General features: G+C 40.5%; 1 protein-coding gene and 1 pseudogene across 10 annotated transcripts in view; one reads left to right on the top strand and one right to left on the bottom strand.

Annotated features, from left to right (window-relative positions):
• The window catches only part of ERC2 (ELKS/RAB6-interacting/CAST family member 2), a 963,856-nt gene that overhangs the window by 690,130 nt on the left and 251,214 nt on the right, over positions 1–22,512 (bottom strand). The gene's annotated exons all lie outside the window — the stretch shown is intronic.
• LOC308624462 (adenylate kinase 2, mitochondrial-like) lies at positions 11,634–12,498 on the top strand (annotated as a pseudogene). The gene has a single exon. The product of its transcript is annotated as an adenylate kinase 2, mitochondrial-like (transcript).

The raw sequence follows: 22,512 nt of genomic DNA, 5'->3' as shown, positions 1-22,512 counted from the left end.
TGAGGCTCACTTGACTTCTTGATAGATTGCCTGGGATTAGAGAAAAAGACAAGTAAAGGATGGCTTCAAGGCTTTTAGCCTGAGCAATAGGAAGAATGGAGGTGGAATACCAACATAGGCAAGACTGGGGAGGAGAAGTGGGAGTTATGGGAATCAAGAGTTTGGTTTTGCCTGTGTTAAGTTTGTGATGCTATTAGACATTCAAGTGGAGATGCTGAGTAGGCGGTTTAATAGATGAGTTGGATGTGAGGGGAGAAGTAAAAGCTACAATTACAAATTTGAAATCGGTGAATAGATAGCATTTAAAGCAATGAGCCTACATAAAACCAACTAGGGACTAAGCATAGAGAGGAGAGAGAAATCAGAGGACTGAGACCAGGGGCAATCCAACACTAAGGGGTCTGAGAAGTGAGGAGGAAGCAGCAAAGGAGACTGAGAAGAAATAGAGGTAGGAAAAGAACCAGGAGAGTAGCATCCTGGAAATCAAGTGAAGAAAATAAGCCCAGGATGCAGGAATGACCACCTTATCAATTGCTGCTGAGCAGTTAATAGGATGAGGCCAGAGGAAAGACCACAGGACTTAGCAACATGCAGGGCATTAATAACCTTGACTATCCAGTAGGTGGATAGTGTGAGTGAAAGTCTGACTGGAATGTGCTGTGGGAGAATGGAAGGAAAAAAGACCTTCAGGCTACTATATTTGCTCAGGCTGCTATATTGCACAATGATTTACTGATCATTTCTTTCATCAAAACTCTTTTTTAGATTTGTACACCCATGTTCATATAGCAGCATTATCAGAATAGCCAAAAGGTGGAAGCAACTGAAGTGTCCATCAACAGATGGATGAATAATCAAATGTGGTGTATACATACAATGTATTACTCAGCTTTAAAAGGAAGGAAATTCTAACACCTGCTACAACATGGATAAAACTCAAGGACATTATGCTTAGTGAAATAAAGCAGTCACAAAAAGACAAATACTGTATGGTTGATAGGAGGCATCTAGAGTAGTCAAAACCATAGAAACAGATAGTAGAATGATTATTGCCAGGGGCTGAGAGCAGGGGGAAATGGAGAGGTGTTTAACGGGTACAGAGTTTCGATTTTGCAAAATGAAAAAGTTCTCAAGATTGGTTACATAACAGTGTGAATATACGTAACACTACTGAACTGTACACTTAAGAATGGTTAAGGTAGTAAATTTTATGTTATGTGTATTCATCACAATTAAAAAAAAATTTTTAAACCATAAATATATAACAGAACCTGTTTAAGTTCCACAACCTTCACCACTTCCATTCTTCTAGAGAGAAACCATCATCTAAAGTTGGTGTCTTTCTCATGCATATTCTGTGCTTTTATTACATATGTATGTCCTCATAAATAGTAAAATCTAACAACAGAGTACATTGTTTTACATAAATGACAGCTGTCCCTATTGCACAAAGGTTTTGCATTTTGGTTTCTACATCAACAATATTTATGTTTTTAGAATTTATGTGTGGAAATAAGTGTTCTCTATTCTTTTTTTCTATTACGAACAATTTTGTAGTAAACCACCTAGTACATGAAAAAAACCTTTTTTTGGTACCTTTACTCTTAAGTGCCCAATAATTCTGTTCTTTATGAAACATTCTGCTTCTTCTGCTTGAAATAATCCTCTACCCTTTTCATCTCTTGTATCTGTAGGGGTCAGCAAACTATAGCCCACCATCAGTTCTAGTAAATAAAGTTTTATTGAAACACTACTATATCCATTCACTTACATATTGTCTATGGTTGTTTTCATTTCATTTCATGGCAGAGTTGAGTAGTTATAACAGAGACAATATGGCCTCACAAAGCAAGAAATATTTACTACCTGGCCTTGTACATAAAGTTTGCCAACCCCTGGTCTAGAATATCTTCAATAATCAATCTAGCCATCTCCTTGTGTGGTAATTTAAAATATGCCCACAAATTTTGTATATTCCCTTTATAAGGTGAAGCCTAAATATCTTCCCCTTGGCTGTGGACTGGACTTAATAATAACTCAGTTCTAACAAAAGAATATAGTAGAAGTAACATGTGTGACTTCTGAGGCTTGGTCATAAAAGACATTATGGCATCCTTCTTGCTCACGTTCTTGGACCACTTGTTCTGGGAGAAGCCAGCTGCCACATCATGAGGACATTCAAGCTCTAAAGAGAGGCCCATATGACATGAAACTGAGGCCTCCTGCCAACAGTCATGTGAATAAGCCATTGTAGAAGTGGACTGTCCAGCCTCGGTGAAGCCTTCAGATGCCTGTGGCCCTACCCAACAGCTTGACTGCAACCTCTTGAGGTACTCTGGGCCAGAACCACTGAGCTAAGTGACTCCCATATTCCAGACCCACAGAATCTATGAGATAAAAGCATTTGCTGTATTAAGACACTAAGTGTTTGGGGTAATTTATTTTAAAGCCGAAGATTACAAATATGTCACAGAAGAGCCATTACCTGACCCTCCAGACTAGTCTACATCCTCCTCCACCCTCATTTAGACTTTCATAGCACTGTGTACCTTTTCTTCATATCACTGGATATGGCTGCAATTAATAGCTTCATGTCTGTATTCACCACTGAGTGGTAAATTCCATGAGCATAGGGACCCTGTATGTCCATTATACTCCCAGTAACTAACATACTGCCTGCCAAGAGTAAGTGCTTAATTAATATAGACACATTGAATGAAACAGTACAACTGACATTATACTTATAAGCCTGGTGGTTCTAGAATACCTTTGGACCAAAAGGAGTCTGATGTGAAGGATGATAATAGCTAATAGATACTTATACACTGCTATGTGCTAAGCACTCTTCTAAGCACTTTATAAATAGTAACTTGTTTAATCATCACAATAACCTCCTTAGGTAGGTACTATTATTTTCACCATTTTTCACACCAAGAAATGGAAGCATAGAGAAGTTAATAACTTGCCCAGTCTACTGAACTGCACTGCTGGGATTTATGCCAGGAAGTCTGGTTCCAGGGTCTCTGCTTCTAACCACCACGCTTACTGCCCATGTTTCACCACTTGGCTTTGATTTGATATTTAAAGGTGACACCTTTATCTCCACTGGCTTCTTTCATTGTAGCCATCTCCGTAATTTTCCTTTGATTCAGTCTTCCATTTCTCAATCTTTTATTGAGTACTTGAAAATATACAGAAACTTACTCTCCATAACAGTTGTCTGGTACTAATATCCATATTAGATATTAAAACAAATGGCAAACATGGTTAGGCACACAGAAGTGGATAAAAAACAGTTGCTTACAAATACTAACATCATTCTCAATGTTTGACAGATCAAGTACTAAAAAATAACTACATAAAAGATTTAAGTGATATAATTAGTAAGACTGAATTAATAGACAATTCTATTTTGGAGCCTATAGATTTCCATTTCAAGATTCCATGGAATATTTAAACAGATTGATCACATACCAGACCACCAAGAAAAATCACAAATGGATTCCAAAAGGCAGAAGTGATATAGGACACATTCCTTGCCCCCATAATAAAACAATAACAAAAGTTAAAAATGAAACCTCACTATTTGGAAAGCTCTTAAAAGTTTTAAAATTCATCCACTACAGTTAAACGGATCCTGTCCACTCCATCTACTAGGCGTGTGACCTTAAGCAAGTGCCTGAATGTTTTCCTATACTCAGGATGGTGAAGTTGAGCTGAGGTAAGCATGTGTAGTGCTTGGCTGGGCTGGCACTCAGCTCACTCTCAATCACTGAAACTCATCCTTATTTTTCTTGTTGCCCCTGAATGGTTATTAGTATTCCTGAAAGCATATTAGAGAATGAAGCCTGGCAGAACACCTTCCCTGCCACTTGTTCTGTGATCTGATACTGGCTATCGTCACCACTGGGTCTGCCTGAATAATTCAAGAAATACTGAAGGACCACTATGTGCCAGGTAAAACACAGAATATACCTGCCTTACACTCCAGTGTAAGCATTCTCAGTGGAAGTGATATCATGCCTAGAGGTTTCGGGAGACGAAGAGTTGCACAGTGCTGTTGGAGTGGAGAGAGTGATGAAGAGGGTGCTGGGAGATGAGGCCCAAGAGGTCAGGGCTAGGAAGAGGACAGGCTGTGTAAGGCCATTTAGGTCCTCATGAAGATCTTGGTCTTATACAGAAGACTTCAAATTCCAGAGAGATGGGAAAGCAGTTTCCATGGAAATATGTAAAAATGATATAAGCTTACTGTTTTTTTTCATTGGGGTAGAGTTATTTTACAATGTTGTGTTAGTTTCTACTGTACAGCGAAGTAAACTTACTGTTAAATTATTTTTTTAGTCTTCACAAAAAATGGATATTTGGGCACATAAGACCATACCATCTGAATCTCTGCACATACACAATTCCCTTAATTTGTTTTGATATATAACTGACTTTTTGCTAAATCTGCATTAAAGATTGTTTGACAGATTTATCTTATTCCTTTGGACCCTATGATCCTGGGAACAATAGAAATTAATAGAATGAGATGCCAGCTTTCAAATATTTGGCCAGTGGTGTTAGCGATGTCCAAAGTTTTTTGGGATAAAGTTTGTCCCAAATAAACTAAATATTAAAGTTTAGTTATTTAATTCAATAATTACTAAGGACCTAATACATGATAAACAATACAGAGATATCAAAGATAAACGTAACAAGGAGGGGCAAGATAGGGGTAGGGTGTTAAGAAGTACAAAGTACAAACTACAAACCACAAACTACAAAGAATAAAATAAATAAGCTACAAGGATATATTGTGCAGCACAGGGAGTATAGCCAATTTTTATAATAACTATAAACAGAGTATGACCTTTAAAAATTGCATACATGCAACTTATATGATATTATAAATCAACTACACCCCAAGAAAATAAAATTTTAAAAATTTTTATTAAAAAAATAAAAAATAATTTAAAATAAGATAGATGTAACACAGTGACTATGTAACATGTCAGGTCTCAAGGAACTTGACTGTCTAGTGGAAGAGGGAATACATAACTAGATTACCAGACCACAATAACAGCAGCCACCATTTACAGAATGCTTACCATATGCCAAGCTCCATGCCTCCCGTCTAGCTCCTGGGTGAATCTGCATAACACCCCTATAGGTAGGAGTTACCACCCCCATGACAAAGCTGCAAACACCCAAACTCAGAGAGTTAAATAATATGCCCAAGATCACAGAACTAGTAAACTTGAGAGTGTGACCAAGGTATCTGACTCTTAAACTCACACCCTTAATTACTAACATAACACCTGGTTTAGATTGCTATTTGTGTTTCCTTCACACTCTGCAAATGTCTAGGGTTTTAACAGCTAACTGAACCTGACTTCTGGGTTTTTTTTCAGTCCCCTGTTAGGCCCTCACCAGTTCTGAACAATATGCTAATAGGAGAGAATGAGAAGTAAGCATCCAGGCCTGATGAGGGAAGGACTATGGAAATCTTCATGGAAAAGTACAGGTGGGTGGTCAGTCTTTAACCATTTTTGGACTCCAAAAGAAATCTACCAGAGGACTCTTTCTGAGCTGAAATACTTCTCCTTGAACCTTATATACAATGGCCTTTGTTCTACTCATTTGGGAACATGAAGAAAACAGGATCCATCTCTCCTATGATGAGAGCTTCTTTGTCCAAAGTCTTTCTTACTCAGCAGTCATTATTCTATCCACTATATCTTATATGGCACAATGTTGGGTGCTCTCAGCAGCATCCTGGTCATTCACCTCTACCCATGTACCTGATCTCATCTGATCTTGGAAGTTAAGCAAGCTTTGGGCCTGGTTAGTACTTGAATGGGAGAGCGCCTGAGAAAAACGGATGCGATAGGTTTTTAACGTGGAACCAAGAACCACAGAGGATTATTTCCAGGCCTTGAAACCTAGTGAAGTTTGCCCTGCTGGATTTTGAAACTGCCTTGGACCTAGTAGCTCCCTTTTACCTTCCATTTTTCCCTTGTTTAACCTGGAACGTCTGTAACTTATCCTATGCCTGACCTATCATTGTCTATTGGAAGCAGATAAATTGTTTTAGTTTCATACGTCCCCTGATGGAGAGGAATTGTGCCTCAGGAGTTGTGCATAATAGATTATACCAAGAGCCTCATCCGTACATAATTTTAGACGATTTAGATGATGGGAATTTTGAACTGATGACATTTGGGGACTCTGAGTTGATGTTGTAATGGGATGAGACCTTTGAGACTTTGGGATGGGGCAAATGTATTTTTTATTTGGGAGGGATGTGATTCTGTAGGGGGCAGAGGGCAAACTACAGTCAGCAGAATAACACCCACTAACAAAGATGTCCACTCATTTCCAAAACCTGTGAATACATTATATTACATGGCAAAAGGGGCTTTCCAGATGTAATTAAGGTTATAGATATTAAGATCAGAAAATTATCCTGGATAATCTGGGTGGGCCCAGTCTAATCACATGAGCCCTTTCAAAGCTCAGAACTTACTCTGACTGAGGCAGAAGACAGAAGTAGCAGATGGGGAAGCCAGAGAGACTGCTAAGCATGAGAAAGTTTCAATGCGCCACTGTTGGTTCTGAGATATAGGGGCCATGTGAAAGAACCAGAAGGGGCCTCCAAGGAATGAGGATGGTCCCCAGTTAATAGCCAACAAGGAAATGGGGACCTTGGTTCTACAAACACAAGGAACTAGATTTGACCAACAACCTAAACAAGCTTGGAAGCATATTGATCTCAAGAACCTCTAGAAAGGAGCACACTTTGGTTTTGGTTTCATGAGAGTCAAAGCAAAAAATCCAATTGAGGGCTTCCCTGGTGCCGCAGTGGTTGAGAGTCCACCTGCCGATGCAGGGGACACGGGTTCGTGCCCCGGTCCGGGAAGATCCCACATGCCGCTGAGCGGCTGGGCCCGTGAGCCATGGCCACTGGGCCTGCGCGTCTGGAGCCTGTGCTCCGCAGTGGGAGAGGCCACAACAGTGAGAGGCCCGCATACCACAAAAAAAAAAAAAAAAAATCCAATTGAGCTATGATGTACCAGAACTGCTGATCTATGAGCTAATAAATTTGTGTTGTGCTAAATGTGTGCTAGTTTGTTATGGCAGCAATAGAAACTAATATAGTATGGTTAATCTTTTACTAACCTTTGGAATCCCCTATTAGACAGTTCTTTCCACACTGAGGTGGCATACATGACTCTGAAGCTTCTATATACAGACGTTTGTTCTACTCTTTCAAGGAGAAAAGAACAAATCAGGTTCCTCTTCCATGGTGACAGGTTCTTATCCCAGGATGACAGCTTCCCAGTCCAAAGTCTTTCTTACTAAAGAGTCCTATTCTACCCACTGTTTCTTATATGACACGGTGTCAGGTGATCTCAGCAGTACCCAGGTCATTTACCTTAGTCCATTTCTATATCTTAGGTCAGATTCCTAAGAGGTATAGTCTGAGACAGGGACTTTTATGTAAGTGATTTCTTAAGGGAGAGTTCAGAGAGGAACCCATAAGAGAGGGAGGAAACCCATATGAAGTAGAGAAGAAAGTTGAGCAAGGATTTTGTTGTATAGGAAGTCTAGCCTGATCCAGGCCAAGATGGTAGAGGAGGAAAACCCTGAACTCACCTCTTCCCATGAACACACCAAAATTACAACTACTTACAGAGCAAGTGTCTATGAGAGCCACCTGAAGACTAGGAGAAAAGATGTTCCACAACTAAATATATATATAAAGAGGGAAGAACAATGAAACAAGTAGGAGGGGCAGAGACACGGTTAGTCAGGACCCACAACCCCAGGGAGGCAACCCACAAATGGGAAAAATATCACAATATTAGAGGACCTCCCGAAGGAACAAGGTGTCCAAATCCCACCCTGGGCTCCTACACTGGGAAGATAAACCTGCAGAATGTCTGCCTTCATAAACCAGTGGGGCTTATGTTTGGGAGAGATGGAGGGTTATGGAAAACAGACTCAGCTCTCAGAGGGCATGAGCAAAATCTCACACACTTCAAGTCCCAGCACAGAAGCAGTAGTCTGGAATCCTCCCTCTAGCCTATTAGCATTGGGGTCTTACCCAGCCACCAGTAAGCTGGCACCAGCTCTATGACCCACAGGCTGTGCACCTAGACACACCAGGACCTGGCCTCGCCCACTAGGGGGCCAGCATCAGCACCAGGCCCCCCAGGTTTCACACCCAACCATGTGGGGGCCTGCTCCACCCACCAGAAGTCTGGCACCAACACCAGGCTCCAAAGGCCATGCAACCAATGGCACAGAAAGCCTACCCTGCCCACGGGCAGACCCACAGCCACCACATGAGGCAAGGCCCTGTAGCCAACCGAGCCAGGGGCCCACCCCGTCTACCAGCATGATGAGTAAGTTGGCTCTGCCAAAACAGAAAGGTATGTGCAGGCCACAAAGGGGGCACCCTACAGCATAGAGCTCTGATGACCAGAGGCAAGCATGCTGCTGGACCTCACAGGATGTCTTCTACATTTCTGCTGCATTTCTCCAAGATCGAGAAATGAAACAAACCTACCTCAGACATAGAAATAAACACAGAGAATTAGGCAAATTGAGGAGACAATGAAATATGTTCCAAATGAAGGATCAAGACAAAGCCAGAAAAAATAAACTTAAAAAGTGGAGATATGCAATCTATCCAATAAAGAGTTCAAGGTAATTCTTAAAAAGGGGGAGAATAATGGATGAACACAGTGAGAATGTCAATAGAGTTTAAAAATATAAAGGAGAACCAAACAGAGCTGACAAATACAATAAATGAAATTTTAAAATATACTAGATGAGGGCTTCCCTGGTGGCACAGTGGTTAACAATCCGCCTGCCAATGCAGGGGACACGGATTCAAGCCCTGCTCCGGGAAGATTCCACATGCCGCGGAACAACTAAGCCCATGAGCCACAACTACTGAGTCTGCTCTCTAGAGCCCATGAGCCACAATTACTGAGCCCACGTGCCACAACTACTGAAGCCTGTGTGCCTAAAGCCCATGCTCCACAACAAGTGAAGGCACCACAATGAAAAGGCTGCGCACCACAACAAAGAGTAGCCCCCACCCACCTCAACCAGAGAAAAGCCCACGCACAGCAATGAAGACCCAATGCAGCCAAAAATAAAATAAATAAAAATAAAATATACTAGATGAAATCGACAGATTAAATGATACAGAGGAATGGATCAGCAATCCGCAAGACAAAGTAGTGGAAATCACCCAAGCTGAACAGAAAAAAGAATCAAAGAAATGATAGTTTGAGACAATATCAAGCATACTAACATTAGCCTTGTAGGGGTCCCAGAAGGAGAAGAGTTAAGAGGAAGGGGCAGAGAAATTATTTGAAGAAATAATAGCTGAAAACATCCCCAACCTGGGAAAGGAAACACATCCAAGTCCAGAAAGCAGAGACAGTCCGAAACAAGATAAGCCCAAAGAGGGCCACATTTTAAAATGGCAAAAATTAAAGTGAGAATCTTAAAAGCAGCAAGAGAAAAGCAACTAGTTATGTACAAGGGAACTCCCATAAGACTATCACCTGATGCTTCAACAGAAGCTCTGCAGATCAGAAGGGAGTGGCACAATATATCCAAAGTGATGAAAGGAAAAACCCTACAACCAAGAATACACTACTTGGCAAGGTTATCATTCAGATTTGTAGAAGAGATAAAAGGTTTTACAGATAAGCAAAACCTAAGAGTTTAGCACCACTAAACCAACTTTACAAGAAACGTTAAGTGGACTTCTTTAAGTGGAAAAGAAAAGGCTACAGTTAGAAATATAAAAATTATGAAAGAAAAAATCTCACTGTAAGAGCAAACATACAGTAAAGGTAGTAGATCAACCACTTATAAAGCTAGTAGGAAAGCAAAAAGACAAAAGTAACAAAAAACATCTATATCCACAATAAGTAGTTAAGCGATACACAAAATAAAAAGATATAAAATATGATGTCAGAAACATTACATGTGGTTGGAAGGAACACAGGGTTGTTGGAACGCATTCAAACTAAAGAGATCATCAACTTAACCCCATATATATAAACTGTTTTATATGAACCTCATGGTGACCACAAACCAAAAAACTATAATAGAAATACACACAAAAAGAGAAAGGAATCCAAACACTTAAGATAGTCATCAAATCACAAGGGAAGAGAGCAAAATAAGTGTAAGAAAACTAAAAAGAATACAAAAACAACTAGAAAACAATCAACAAAATGGCAATAAGTACGTACCTATCAAGAATTACTTTAAATTGTAAATGGACTAAATTTGCCAATCAAAAGACAGAGTGGCTGAATGGATAAAAACAAGACCCATCTATATGCTGCCTACAAGAGACTCACTTCAGAGCTAAATACACACAGAGACTGAAAGTGAGAGGATGGAAAAAAGTATTCCATGCAAATGTAAACAAAAGGAAAGCTGGGGTAGCTATATTTATATCAGACAAAACAGACTTTAAAGCAAATATTGTAACAAGAGACAAAGAAGGGCATTATATAATGATAAAAGGATCAATCCAACAAGAAGATACACCAATTGTAAATATATATGCACTGAACATAGGAGCACCTAAATACATAAAGCAAATATTGACAGAGATAAAAAGAGAAATTGATGGTAATACAATAATTAGTAGGGAACTTTAACACCCTACTAACATCAATGGACAGATCATCCAGACAATCAATAAGAAAACACTGATCTTAAATGATACATCAGATGGAATTAACAGACACATAAAGAACATTTCATCCAAAAACAGCAGAAAAACATTCTTTTCAAGTGCACATGCAACATTCTCCAGGATAGATCACAGGCTAAGCCACAAAACAAAACTCAATGAATTTAAAAAGACTGAAATCATATCAAGCATGTTTCCTGACCACAGTGGTATAAGATTTGAAATAAACTACAAGGAAAAAACTGCAAAAAACACAAACACAAAACACTATGCTACTAAACAACTAGTGCGTCCTGAAGCAATCAAAGAGGAAATGAGGGGCTTCCCTGGTGGCGCAGTGGTTGGGAGTCCGCCTGCCGATGCAGGGGACGCGGGTTCGTGCCCCAGTCTGGGAGGATCCCACATGACGTGGAGCGGCTGGGCCCGTGAGCCATAGCCGCTGAGCCTGTGCATCCGGAGCCTGTGCTCCACAACGGGAGAGGCCGCGGCAGTGAGAGGTCCGCGTACCGCCAAAAAAAAAAAAAAAAAGAGGAAATGAAAGCACAATGATCCAAAATGAATGGGTTGCAAAAGCAAATCTAAGAGGGAAATTTATAACAATACAGACCTACCTCAGGAAACAAGAAAAATTTCATATAAACAATCTAACCTTATGCCTAAAGGAACTAGAAAAAGAACACACAACACCCAAAGTTAGTAGAAGGAAGGAAATAATAAAGATCAGAACAGAAGCAAATGAAACAGAGACTAAGAAAAAAATAGGAAAAAAAATCAATAAAACTAAGAATTAGTTCTTAGAAAACATAAAATTGATAAAAATTGATAAACCTTTAGCCAGACTCATCAAGAAAAAAATGAAAGAGGCCCAAATAAATAAAATCGGAAATGAAAGAGAGAGTGACAGGCTTCGGCAACCATGGCTCCCAATGTGCCCACAGCCAAATGGGCCCAAGAGTGTCCTAAAGGCATCCAGTCTGTGCTGCTGGGGCCGCCCAGAGCCAGCAAGAGTACCCAGGCACCCAAATTCTCTGAAAACTTCTGTGTCTGCCATTTGGCTACTGGAGACATTCTGAAGGCCATAGTGGCTTCTGGCTCAGAGCTGGGAAAAAGCTGAAGGCAACTATGGATGCCAGGAAACTGGTGAGAGATGGAATGGTTGTGGAGTGCATTGAGAAGAATTTGGAGACCACTCCATGCAAAAATGGTTTTCTTCTAGATGGCTTCCCTTGAACTGTGAGGCAGGCAGAAATGCTTGATGATCTCATGGAGAAGAGGAAACAGAAGCTTGATTCTGTGACTGAATTCAGCATTCCAGACTCTCTGCTGATCTGGAGAATCACAGGATGACAGATTCACCCCCAGAGTGGCCATTCCTACCACAAGGAGTTCAACCTCCCAAAGGAGCCCATAAAAGATGATATCACAAGGGAACCCTTGGTCCACCAATCAGATGATAATGAGAAGGCCTTAAAAATCTGCCTGGAGGCCTACCACACTCAGACAACCCCACTGGTTTACTACAGTAAACGGGGGATCCACTCTGCCACTGATGCATCCCAGACCCCCAATGTCATGTTTGCAAGCATCCTAGCAGCCTTCTCCAAAGCTACATCCTAGTAACAGAAGGCCAAGACTGCACCACTGCTCATCACTCCACGGCATGATCCCTGCTCTTAGATACTGGGCAGAGGGCAGGGGTAGTCAGGGTAAGGATGGAGAGGGAGGAGTGGTGAGGGGTCAAGAGGAGAATGGGAAGAGCAGCAGTGCTGTAGTGAAGCGATTTCTTTTACATGGAGTAGAAGTCTTAAAAAGTATAAGCAAAGGGAAAAATTAATTTTTTAGAACACTGACTGGAGGGTATAAATAGAAACAGGGAGAGGCAGTATTATTTCCAAGGAATCATGTTTTCATTTACTCCAGACTGGTTAACAGTATTTTTTAAAGCCAGTGCCCAAAGACCTCAGCTTTTATCAGAACCTCATGCCAGCCCAGGAATGCAGGAAATCACACTGTGGTCCTGTCTGCCCTGTAGCTTGGAATAGGGCAGGAGTTAACTACTAACCCTGGTTCCCTATACCATGAGATCAAAAAGTCATCTCCTCATTTGAAAGAGATATGGAGTGTGTACATGAGAGCAGTGGCTCAGCACATCAGGTTTACTGGAGTCATGGGGCAGGTGGGGCAGGCTGGTCTCACTCCCCTCCCAACTTATCACTGATTTACCAGCCCACCTGCTCTCGTGGGTAAGCTCTTGGCAGCCACCCAGCATATGCCACATTCCTACTCTCTTGCCTTCCTCCATCCATGTCATGTGAAAGAACCCTTTTTAATAAATGAGCAAGTGTCCTAAGCAACATTATCCAAAGACTGTCCCTTCCATCCTCATATCCTGTGACTGGGATCACTCAACAGCACTGTGATGTATTATTTTCAATGAGGTGCCTTTCTTAACTGTCCAAATGATGCCTTGTTTAGCCTCTAAGTCAATAAAGTATGTTAAAAGTTTGTTAAAAAAAAAAAAAAGAAAGGAAGTAGGGAAGGGAGGGAGGGAGGGAGGAATGAAAGAGAAGTTACAACCGACACCACAGAAATCCAAAGGATTAAGAAACTACTATGAACAATCATATGCCAATAAAATGGATAACCTAGAAGAAGTGGATAAATTCCTAGAAACATACAATCTCCAAAGATGGCATCAGGAAGAAATAAAAAAATATGAACAGACAGATTACCAGTAATGAAGCTGAATCAGTTACTTCTAAAAAAAACTCCCAAGAAACAAAAGTTGGGACAAGACAGCTTCACAAGTGAATTCTACCAAGCATTTAAAGGTGAGCTGACACCTATCCTAGTCAGACTATTCCAAAATGTTAAAGAGGAAGGAATGCTTCTGAACTCATTCTACAAGGCCAGCATCACTGTGATACCAAAGACATACAAAGATTTTCACAAAAGAAGAAAATTATAGGCCAATATCATTGATGAACATAGATGCAAAAATCCTCAATGAAATATTAGCAAACAGAATTCAGCAGTACATTAAAAGGATCATACACCATAATCAAGAGGGATTTATCCCAGGGATGCAACAATGGTTTAATATCCTCAAATTAATCAATGTGATACACCACATTAACAAACTGAAGACTAAAAATCATATGATCATCTCAATAGATGCAGAAAAAACTTAGGACAAAATTCAACATCTATTTATGGTAACAACTCTCAACAAAGTGGGTATAGAAGAAACATATCTCAATGTAAGAAAGTCTATATATGACAAACCTACAGCCAACATCATACTCAACAGAGAAAAGCTGAAAGCATTCTCTTTAATTGAGGAACAAGACAAGGATGCCCACTCTTGCCGCTTTTATTCAACATAGTATCAGGAGTCTTAGTTAAGCAAGGCACATAGTACTGAAAATCCTAGCCACAGGAATCAGAAAAAGAAATAAAAGGAACCCAAATTACAAAGAGAGAAGTAAAACTGTCACTGTTTGCAGATGACATAATAATATATATAGAAAATCTTAAATCCAAAAAACTATGAGAACTAATAAATGAATTCAGTAAAACTGCAGGATACAAAATATATAGAAATCTGTTGCATTTGTATTCATTAACAAACTATCAGAAAGAAAAAGTAATAAAACAACCTCGCTTACAATTGCATCAAAAAGAATAAAATACCTAGGAATAAACCTAAAAAAGGAGGTAAAAGATTTGTCCTTAAAAGACTGTTAAGACAGGGATGAAATAAATTGATTATGACACAAGCAGATGGAAAGATATGCCACATTCATGGACTGTATTGAATATTGTTAAAATGACCATACTATTAAAGGCAATCTACAGATTCAGTGCAAGCCCTATCAAAATTCCAAAGCATTTTTCAAAGAACTAGAACAAATAATCCTAAAATTTGTATGGAAACACAAAAGACACTGAAGAGCCAAAGCAATCTTGAGAAAGAAGAACAAAGTTAGAAGTATCATGCTCCCTAATTGCAACCTACATCTACAAAGCTACAGTAATCAAAACAGTATTATACTGATACCAGAGCAGACATGTAAATCAATGGAACACAATAGAGAATGCAGAAATAAACCCATGCTTATATGGTCAATTAATTTATGACAAAGGAAGCAAAAATATACAATGGGGAAAAGACAGCCTTGTAAATGATGTGGGGAAAACTGGACAGCTACATGCAAACTAATCAAACTGGACTACTTTCTCACACCATATACAAAAATAAACTCAGAACAGATTGAAGGCTTAAATGTAAGACCTGATATCATAAAACTCCAAGAAGAAAATATAGGCAGTAAACTATTTGACATCTATCTTAGCGATATTTTTTTTGCTTTGTTTCCTCAGACAAGGAAAACAAAAACAAAAATAAGCAAATAGGACTACATTAAACTAAATGCTTCTGCACAGCAAAGGACACTACCAAGAGAACATAAACGGGACCTCCCTGGTGGCCCGGTGGGTAAAACTCTATGCTCCCAATGCAGGGGAACCGGGTTCGATCCCTGTTTGGGGAACTAAGAGTTCACATGCATGCTGCAACTAAGAGTCTGCATGGCTCAACTAAGAAGCCCACATGCCACAACTAAAAAGCCGGCATGCAGGGGGTTCCAAGATAGCACAGGAGTAGGAGGACGGATGCATCAGGAATACATCTAAAGATGCAACAGTTCCCACAGAACATTGGCTAAACACTAGCAGAAAACCCTGGACACCAGAAAGGACTATAAAGATCCCCGCATAACTGGGTAGGACAAAAGAAAGAAGGGAGAAGGAAGAGGAGAGGAAGAGGGACAGGACCTGCACCCTGGGGGGTGGAGGGGAGAAATAAAGCAGGGGAGAGATTCCCACATCCGGGGAAGCCCCCTCACCGATGGCAAAATAGGTTGGGACAGAAGGGAAACATTTGAGGCTGTCAGAGGAGGTTGAAGCAACCGATCTGTGGCAGACGGGACAGACTGAAAACTACACAGACGTTCCATACCACAGTCCTGCATGCCCCAGGCAGGGACGTGTGTCCACCAGTGCACACAGAGGCTGGGAGCTGTGCGTGGTAATTAAGAGCAAACCTGGGGCAAGGACTGCTGTTGGCTGCAGGGAGATGGCCTGAGGGGACGGGAGGGAGGAAATCCACAACAGGGAATGCCTATGAAGGAAAACCAGACTGCGATGGAAGCAGGGGACTACTGCTGAGTCACACGGAGCCACCACTGTAGCCTCTGTCTCCCCACAAACCTGCAGCCGGGCAATAAAAAAAGTCCTACCAGGGCTGACCTTCACGCGCCTGCCACCGGGCGCTAAAAGAAACCTGGCCAGGGCTGGCCCTCGCACGCCTACCACTGGGCACTAGAAAGAGCCCAGACAGGGCTGGCCTTCAGCGACTTCCACCAGGCACTAGAAAAGGCTCCGACTAGGGTCATATCTCTTGAGCCCGTGGCCGCTGGCTTCCTTGCACACCTGGCACCGCCAGGGCTCCCATGATCCAAGGAGCCATAACCACCTCCACGCCCTGTCCTCACCAGGGCAGACCCAAGTGCTCCAGGGCAGCCTTGGTAGCAAACTCCTGTGGGTGGCCCACATGCAGAAGTGGGGATAAAACCACAGACAAGCCCCCGGGGTGGGGCAACTAAGGAAGAGGAGCGAAAATCGTTCCATCAGTTGCACAACCTGCTGGTTAAATCCCTGTGATCAGCTAGGTAGACCCTGCGTCTACGGAATATCTGAGTGGACACTGAGTGTTCACACAAATGAAAAGAGTCTAGCTCTGGCAGCTGTGGACTTTGGGGGCAAGCACATGTGGGAATAGGGCCAGATCAGAGTCTAAGCTGTCCCCACAAGTCCCACAGCAGATCCAGAGACCAGCCTAGGCACTGGAGGGCCTCCTGCGGAGGCAGAGGTGGGCTGTGGCTCACAGTGGGGGCAAGGACACTGACAGCTGAGACCCCAGGAAAACATTATTACTACTATTATTTTTATTATGTTTTGATTTGTTCTGTTGCTGGTTCTCTTTTTTGGGGTTTTTTAAAATTTTTATTTTTATGTAGTCCTTGGGGATTTTTTAAACATATTTTTTATCATATATTTCTATTTTTACTTTGCTTTTCTGTTCTGTTTTTTTCTTTTTTAATATATTTTTAATCTTTTATATTTCTATTTTTACTTTGCTCTTCTGTTGTCCTGTGGTTTTTTTCCCTTTTCCTTTGTTTTTTTCCTTTTAATCACTTTTGTCTGTTTCTTTTGTTTTCTTTGTTTTATTCTTCAGTTGGCACTCTGCTTTGGTTTTGTTTTTTGTTTTGTGTTTTTGTTAGTTTTGTTTTTAATTGTTTGATTTCGTTTTGGGGTTCTTTTGTCTGTGTGGTGTTCTCTTTTTTGTTTTCTTTGGTTCTGTTTTTGTTCCTTTTGGGTGTTTTTCTTTGTTTCTGGTCTTCAATCTTTGATTTTGCTTTTACCATTTGTCTGGGGTTTTGTTTGTCTTTTTTTTTTCTTCTTTAATCCCCTTTAGTGCCACGACAAGTAGCTTGCAGGGTCGTGGCTGCCCAACCAGAAGTCAGGCCTGAGCCTCTGGGGTGGGAGCACTGAGTCCAGGATGCTGGACCACCAGAGAATTCCTGGCCCCAGGGAATATTAACAGTGAGAGCTCTCACAGAGGCCTCCATCCGAATCCAAGACCCAGTTCCACCCAACTGCCTGCAGCCCCCACCACTAGACACCTCATGCCAAACAACAAGCAAGACAGGAACACAAACCCACCCATCAGCAGACAGGCTGCCTAAAGTCATACTAAGCTCACAGAAAACCCAAAACATACCACCTGACGCGGTCCTGCCCATCAGAGGGAAAAGACTCAGCTCCACCCTCCAGAACACAGGCACCAGTCCCTCCCACCCGGAAGCCTACACAAGTCACTGGACCAACTTCACTCACTGGGGGCAGAGACCAGAAGCAAGAGGAACTACGACCCTGCAGCCTAGGAAAAAGAGACCTCAAACACAGTAAGTTAGAAAAAATGAGAAGACAGAGAAATACCTTGCAGATGAAGGAACAAGGTAAAAACCCACAAAACCAAATAAATGAAGAGGAAATAGGCAATCTACCTGAAAAAGAATTCAGAGTAATGATAGTAAAGATGATCCAGAATCTCAGAAACAGAATGGAGGCACGGATGGAGAAGATGCAAGAAATGTTTAACAAGGACTAGAAGAACTAAAGAACAAACCAATCAGTGATGAACAACACAATAAATGAAATGAAAAATACACTAGAAGGTATCAACAGCAGAATAACTGAGGCAGAAGAACGGATGAGTGAACTGGAAGATAGAATGGTGGAAATAACTGCTGAGGAGCAGAAAAAAGAAAAAAGGATGAAAAGAAATGAGGACAGTCTCAGAGACCTCTGGGAGAATATTAAGTGTGGCAACATTCGAATTATAGGGGTCCCAAAGAAGAAGAGAAAAAGAAAGGGACTGAGAAAATATTTGAAGAGATTATAATCAAAAACTTCCTTAACATGGGAAAGGAAATAGTCAATCAAGTCCAGGAAGCACAGAGAGTCCCATACAGGATAAACCCAAGGAGAAACACACCGAGACACATATTAATCCAACTAACAAAAACTAAACACAAAGAAAAAATATTAAAAGCAGCAAGGGAAAAACAACAAATAACATACAAGGGACTTCTCATAAGGTTAACAGCTGATCTTTCAGCAGAAACTCTGCAGGCCAGAAGGGAGTGCACAATATATTAAGTGATGAAAGGGAAAAAACTACAACCAAGATTACTCTACCCAGCAAGGATCTCATTCAGATTTGATGGAGAAATTAAAACCTTTTCAATCAAGCAAAAGTTAAGAGAATTCAGAACCACCAAACCAGCTTTACAACAAATGCTAAAGGAACTTCTCTAGGCAGGAAACACAAGAGAAGGAAAAGACATACATAAACAAGCCCAAAACAATTCAGAATATGGTAATAAGAACATACATATCAGTAATTACCTTAAATGTAAATGGATTAAATGCTCCAACCAAAAGACACAGACTGGCTGAATGTATACAAAAACAAGACCCATATATAGCCTGTCTACGAGAGACCCACTTCAGATCTAGGGGCACATACAGACTGAAAGTGAGAGGATGGAAAAAGATATTCCATGCAAATGGAAATCAAAAGTAATCTGGAGTAGCAATACCCATATCAGACACAACAGACTTTAAAGAATGTTATGAGAGACAAGGAAGGACACTACATAATGATTAAGGCATCAATCCAAGAGGAAGACATAACAATTGTAAATATTTATTGACCCAACATAGGAGCACCTGAATACATAAGGCAAACACTAACAGCCATAAAAGGGGAAATCAACAGTAACACAATTATAGTGGGGGACTTTAACACCCCACTTACACCAAAGGACAGATAATCCAGACAAAAAATTAATAAGGAAACACAAGCCTTAAATGACACATTAGACCAGATGGACTTAACTGATATCTTCAGGACATTCCATCCAAAAACAGCAGAATACACTTTCTTCTCAAGTACACATGGAACATTCTCCAGGACAGATCATATCTTGGGTCACAAATAAAGCCTCAGTAAATTTAAGAAAATTGAAATTGTATCAAGCATCTTTTCCAACCACAACGCTATGAGATTAGATGTCAATTACATGGAAAAAAAACCTGTAGAAAACACAAACACATGGAGGCTAAACCATACACTACAAGATTACCAAGAGATCACTGAAAAAATCAGAGGAAATCAAAAAAATAAAGAAACAAGTGACAACAAAAACACTATGACCCAAAACCTATGTGATGCAACAAAAGCAGTTCTAAGAGGGAAATTTAGAGCAAAACAATCCTACCTCAAGAAACAAGAAAAATCTCAAACAACCTAACCTTACACCTAAAGTAATAAGAGAAAAAAGAACAACAACAGCAACAACAACAACAAAAACCCAAAGTTAGTAGAAGGAAAGGAATCATACAGACCAGAGCAGAAACTAATGAAAAACAAATGAAGAAAACAATGGCAAAGATCAATAAAACTAAAAAGTGGTTCTTTGAGAAGATAAGCAAAATTGATAAACCATTAGCCAGACTTATCAAGAAAAAAAGGGAGAAGACTCAAATTAATAAAATTAGAAATGAAAAAGAAGTTACAACTGACAACGGAGAAATACAAAGGATCATAAGAGACTACTATAAGCAACTATATGCCAGTAAGATGGAAAACCTGGAAGAAATGGACAAATTCTTAGAAAAGTACAACCTTCCAAGACTGAACCAGGAAGAAATAGAAAATATGAACAGACCAATCACAAGCACTGAAATTGAAACTGTGATTTAAAATCTTCCAACAAACAAAAGTCCAGGACCAGATGGATTCACAGGCAAATTCTATCAAACATTTAAAGAAGAGCTAACACCTAACCTTGTCAAACTCTTCAAAAAATTGCAGAGGGAAGAACACTCCCAAACTCATTCTACGAGGCCACCATCACCCTGATACCAAAATCAAAAATATCAAGAAAAAAAAGAAAACAGTGCAGGCCAATGCCACTGATGAACATAGATGCAAAAGTCCTCAACAAAATACTAGCAAACAGAATCCAACAACACATTAAAAGGATCACACATCATGATCAAGTGGGATTTATCCCAGGGATGCAAAGATTCTTCAGTACATGCAAATCAAGCAATGTGATACACCATATAAACAAACTGAAGGATCAAAACCATATGATAATCTCAGTAGCTGGAAAAAGCTTTCAACAAAATTCAACACCCATCTATAATAAAAACTCTCCAGAAAGTGGGCATAGAGGGAACCTACCTCAACACAACAAAGGCCATATATGACAAACCCATAGCAAACATCATTCTCAATGGTGGAACTGAAACCATTTCCTCTAAGATCAGGAACAAAACAAGGGTCCCACTCTCACCACTATTATTCAACATAGTTTTGGAAGTCCTAGCCATGGCAATAAGAGAAAAAAAAAGAAATAAAAGGAATACAAATTGGAAAAGAAGTAAAACTGTCACTGTTTGCAGATGACACGATACTATACATAGAAAATCCTAAAGATACCACCAGAAAACTACTAGAGCTAATCAATGAATTTGGTGAAGTAGCAGGATACAAAATTAATGCACAGAAATCTCTCACATTCACATACACTAACAACGAAAGATCAGAAAGAGAAATTAAGGAAACAATCCCAGTTATCACTGCAACAAAAAGAATAAAATACCTAGGAATAACCTACCTAAGGAGGCAAAAGACCTGTATGCAGAACATTGTTAAGACACTGATGAAAGAAATAAAAGATGACACAAACAGATGGAGAAATATACCATGTTCTTGGATGGAAGAATTAATATTGTAAAAATGACTATACTACCCAAAGCAATCTACAGATTCAATGCAACCCTATCAAATTAACAATGGCATTTTTCACAGAACTAGACCAAAAAGTTTTACAAATTGTATGGAAACACAAAAGACCCCAAATAGCCAAAGCCATCTTGAGAAAGAAAAATGGAGCTGGAGAAATCAGGCTCCCTGACTTCAGACTATACTACAAAGCTACAGTAATCAAGACAATATGGTACTGGCACCAAAGCAGAAATACAGATCAATGGAACAGGACAGAAAGCCCAGAGATAAAACCACACTAATACAGTCGCCTTATCTTTGACAAAAGAGGCAAGAATATACAATGGAGAAAAGACAGCCTCTTCAGTAAGTGGTGCTGGGAAAACTGGACAGCTACATGTAAAAGAATGAAATTAGAACACTTCCTAATACCAAAACAAAACTCAAAAATAAATTCAAAATGGATTAAAGACCTAAATGTAAGGCCAGACACTATAAAACTCTTAGAAGGTAACATAGGCAGAACACTCTTTGACATAAATCTCAGCAAGATCCTTTTTGACCCACCTCCTAGAGTAATGAAAATAAAAACAAAAATAAATAAATGGGACCGGGCTTCCCTGGTGGCGCAGTGGTTGAGAGTCCGCCTGCCGGTGCAGGGGACACGGGTTCGTGCCCCGGTCCGGGAAGATCCCCCATGCCGCAGAGCGGCTGGGCCCGTGAGCCATGGCCGCTGAGCCTGCGCGTCCGGAGCCTGTGCTCCGCAATGGGAGAGGCCACAACAGTGAGAGGCCCGCATACCGCAAATAAATAAATAAATAAATAAATAAATGGGACCTAATGAAACTTAAAAGCTTTTGCACAGCAAAGGAAACCATAAACAAGACGAAAAGACAACCCTCAGAACGGGAGAAAATATTTGCAAACAAAGCAACGGAGAAAGGATTAATCTCCAAAATATACAAGAAGCTCATGCAGCTCGATAACAAAAAAAACAAACAACCCAATCAAAAAATGGGCAGAATGGAACTCCCTGGTGGCACAGTGGTTAAGAATCCGCCTGCCAACGCAGGGGACATGGGTTTGATCCCTGGTCTGGGACAATCCCACATGCCATGGAGTAACTAAGGCTGTGTGCCACACTACTGAGCCTGAGCTCTAGAGCCCGCGAGCCACAACTACTGAGCCCGCATGCCACAACTACTGAAGTTCACATGCCTAGAGCCCATGCTCCACAACAAGAGAAGCCACCACAGTGAAGAGTAGCCCCCACTCGACTCAACTAGAGAAAGCCTGCATGCAGCAACGAAGACCCAATGCAGCCAAAAATGAAAATAAGTAAATAAAAAGAACTTTTTTAAATGGGCAG

The sequence above is a fragment of the Mesoplodon bidens genome, assembly GCF_964165515.1.
Source record: "Mesoplodon bidens genome assembly, chromosome: 10".
Taxonomy (NCBI): Eukaryota; Metazoa; Chordata; class Mammalia; order Artiodactyla; family Ziphiidae; genus Mesoplodon; species Mesoplodon bidens.
This window is presented reverse-complemented; position numbering and strand designations above follow the sequence as displayed.